We start from the raw sequence: 4,204 nt of genomic DNA, 5'->3' as shown, positions 1-4,204 counted from the left end.
AGGTCAAAATCCTGGAACTCCCTCCCTAACAGCACTGTAGGTGTACCTACACCTCAGGGACTGTAGCAGTTCAAGGAGGCAGTTCATCACCACCTTCTCTTGGGCAATAATTGCTGAACTAGCCAGAGGCACCCACATTCAGTGAACCAATAAATTAAAAGATGTATTCAACATCAAGAGTATAGAATTCCTTTATTCCTTCCTTTAATCTACGGACTGTAAAACTCTTTCACCAGATTTCTTGTATTTCTTCTCTTCTACTCCTGTCGGTCTTGGTGGTATCTGCACTTTGAGTTTTGGCCATTGTATAATCTGTATGTCATAGAATCACAGAGATTTACAGCTTGGAAACAGGTCCTTTGGCCCAACTTGACCGTAACATCATTTTTTATTGCTAAGCCAGTCCCATTTGCCCGTGTTTAGCCCATATCCCTCTACACTCATCTTACCCATGTAACTGTCTAAATGCTTTTTAAAAGACAAAATTGTACCCGCCTCTATTATTAATACCTCTGACGGCTAGTTCCAGACGCTCACCACCCTCTCTGTGAAAAAATTGCCCCTCTGGACCCTTTTGTATCCATTACCTAAAACCTATGCCCTCTAGTTTGAGACTCCCCTACCTTTGGGAAAAGATGTTGACTACCTAACTGATCTAAGTCCTTCATTATTTTACAGACCTCTATGAGATCGCCCCTCAACCTCCTACAGTCCAGGGGAAAAAGTCCCAGTCTATCCAGCCTCTCCTTATAACTCAAATCAGACCATAATGCTGTGCACCTTCTCCCAGCTTACAAGCAAAAACTGAAGCGAAAGAATCTGTCAAAGAAAGTCGTGCAATGTTGGTCTGAGGAATCGGATGATCTTCTATGGGACTGCTTAGTGTCAGTGAACTGGTCAGTATTTAAAAGCTCTGTGACCAGCCTGAATTAGTATTGCCACAGTAACTGACTTCATTGGTAAGTGTGTAGAAGACTGGGTGCCAAAGAAGCAAATCCACCTGTTTCCCAACTGAAAACCATAGATGAACAGAGATATCCACTGCTTGCTGAAGTCCAGGTCTGAGGTGTTCAAATCAGGCAACCCTGACCTATACAGGAAAACCAGATATGACCTAAGGAGGTCCATCAAAGATACCAAAAGACAGTACCAGACCAAGGCGACTGTCCCGGATGGGATACCCAGATGAGCACTGAGATCGTGTGCGGACCAGCCGGTGGGATTATTCACAGACGTCTTCAACCTCAACAACAATCTGAGGTCTCTATCTGCTTCAAGAAGATGGCCATCATCATGGTACCAAAGAAAAGCCATGCAGCCTGCCTTAATGACTATCGTGCAATGGCTCTGACATCCATCATTATAAAGTGCTTCAAAAGGTTAGCCATGGGAAGAATCAATTCCAGCCTCCCAGATTGTCTGGATCCACTATAGTTTGCCTACCACCACAACAAGTCCACAGCAGATGCCATCTTCCTCGCCCTCAGATATATCCCCTCAGTACTGCCTAATCAAAAGTGCAACTCCCCCTCCTCTCTTACCTCCTGTTCTATCTTTTCTATAGCATCTGTACCCTGGAACATTGAGCTGCCAGTCCTGTCCCTCCCTTCGTCATGTTTCAGTAATAGCTATAATATCTTAGTCCCATGTACCCATCCATGCCTTGAGCTCATCTGCCTTGCCCGTCAGGCCTCTTGCATTGAAATAAATGCAGTTTAGAATATAGAATCCTACTGTGCAGAAAGAGGCCCTTCGGCCCATCGAGTCTGCACTGAACACAATCCCACCCAGGCCCTACCCCGATATCCCCACCAATCCCTCTAACCTACGCATCCCTGGACACTAAGGGGCAATTTCTTAGCATGGCCAATCAACCTAACCCACACATCTTTGGACTGTGGGAGGAAACCGGAGTACCCGGAGGAAACCCACACAGACACAAGGAGAATGTGCAACCTCCACACAGACAGTGACGCGAGCGGAGGATCAAACCCAGGACCCTGGAGCTGTGATGCAGCAGTGCTAACCACTGTGCTACCATGCCGCCTGGACTTTAATCTGGACTTTCCTTGCTCTCTGCCCACAGATTGAAGAGGATAGCTAGGAAAAATCATGTAGAAAATAATAGATATTCTATCCAAAACAGACATAGAATTAAATTAAATAGACACCTGGAAATGAACCAAACTACAAACAATAGCTTTGAGCATTTTACATAATTAATATGGGTAATTACATTATACTGAGGGATTAGAATGATATCAAGAACTGTGAAAACAAAGCATTAATGCAATTGTTTAAACTGTACGTTACAACCTTATATACTGAGACTCTTGCATTCTACTCTCTTGTCTAAGATGTCAAATGAAGGTGGGGGGAGGCGCGGGGGTGGGGGGCAGTGTGCGGGGGTGGTGGAGAGCTGAAAACGCAGGAATCTTACACAACATATTCCCAAGGATCAAAATACCAAAACTTTCTAGTTCAAAAACATATTACTTTTTTTGCCATCACCAATTGAAAAACAGCTGCTCTTTTAAAGCTTCTCTGATATTAGCATTGCAACATTAAGGCTGCCAGCAATCTCTCCGTGAACGAACATCTTTTTGAACCGCTTTCTGACTTTGAAAATGAAAGGTGAAAAATGAAAGCGCTGAGAACTAGATTTTGGACGAATATTTTGTTTGAAGCTTAGAACTTCCTTTCAAGCTCAGTTTCCAAGAGATTCAGTTGATTGCACTCCCATTGCTCCATTTGTCAGGTAATTTCTATTTATGTGCGAACTTGTGGGACTTGTAAAGTGGCTGAAGCTAAAGGCGTTGTTTCAGAAGGTGACTTATTTATCCTGTCTATAACCCATGTGATCAAACCCACAATAGTTAATTTCTGCCTCCTGCCACAGAGCTTGCCTGCACATAAAACAAAAGGCAATATACTTCATTTGATCAAACCGTTCACCGCAGCATTAAATTCAGGCAGCTGAGAGAATGGGTGAAATGTTCTGGACTTTGATCTATGGAACAATGTTTCAAATCGAGCTCAGTCAGATAGGATTGAAATCCTGGTCCTTCCTGGAAATTTGCAAAAGTCCTTTTTTTAAAATAGTCTTAGGTATTCACTTTCAAGTGGCCATGGGTTCAAAGCAAAGTACCTGCACTAAAAAGAATGTCATGCTTGACTGGTATGAGAAATGGACAATTGCTACACTTTTGCAGTGAGTGTGCTAGGATGGGGGCTGAGTATATTACTGCGGGGAGAGAGAACTTGCCTCTGACTTCATTTTCTCTATTGCCAGTAGTCATTTCTGGCAGAGGAGGTGGCAATTCGGCCCATCACACCCATGCCAGCAATAGCTCTTTGAAATTGACATTGCCCATTCTCAGCATTAAGACACATTGCAAAACAAGCTTGGAACCAACAGGAGAACACTGTGACATCTCCTTAAAATAATGGCATATGAATGAATATAAAGCCAAAGAGGGTTAAAGCTCAGCAGGATATGCTTGTTTGTTTGTACCACTTCTTTGTTATCTTCCCACAGCTTGACATTTTCCCGTTTCAAATATTTATCACTAGCTTCTTTCTCCATGCAATAAGAGCCGTTCTCATAAAGGTATGCTTCTTCCCCTTTTAATTTCTTTCGACTAGAGAAATAAATATCCAACATCAATGGGATATTTCTGAAATCAACAAGCTAATTAACTGGATACTTTCATGAAGGTGTCAAGACGAATGGATTTTTTTTTCATATTTGTTCATGGGATATGGGCATCACTGGAAAGGCCAGCATTTGTTGCCTATCCCTAACTGCCCTTGAGAAATTGGTGAACAGTTGCCTTCTTGAGCCGCTGAAGCCCATGTGTCGTAGGCACATCCCAACGCTGTTACAGAGGGAACTCCAGGTTTTTGGTGCAGTGATGGTGAAAGAAGAGAACAGGAATAAGGCCTAACAGGGTAATTGTTGGTGCAGATGTGATGGGCTGAATGGCTTCCTTCTGCACTGTAGGGTTTATATGATTTATGTAACACATTCCAAATCAGGACAGTGTCTGACCTAAGAAGGGAACGTCTGCATGGTGGTGTTCCCATGCACCTGCTGCCCTTGATCTTCTAGGTGGTAGCAATCACGGACTTGGAAGGTAGTGTCTAATGAGGATTGGTGAGTTGCTACAATGCATTTTAACATAATTCAAATTATGGCAGACAT

Source organism: Carcharhinus amblyrhynchos, chromosome 4, assembly GCF_965287045.1.
Source record: "Carcharhinus amblyrhynchos chromosome 4, sCarAmb.v2.hapA, whole genome shotgun sequence".
In the NCBI taxonomy this organism is placed as follows: Eukaryota; Metazoa; Chordata; class Chondrichthyes; order Carcharhiniformes; family Carcharhinidae; genus Carcharhinus; species Carcharhinus amblyrhynchos.
Note: the sequence above shows the minus strand (reverse complement) of the source record.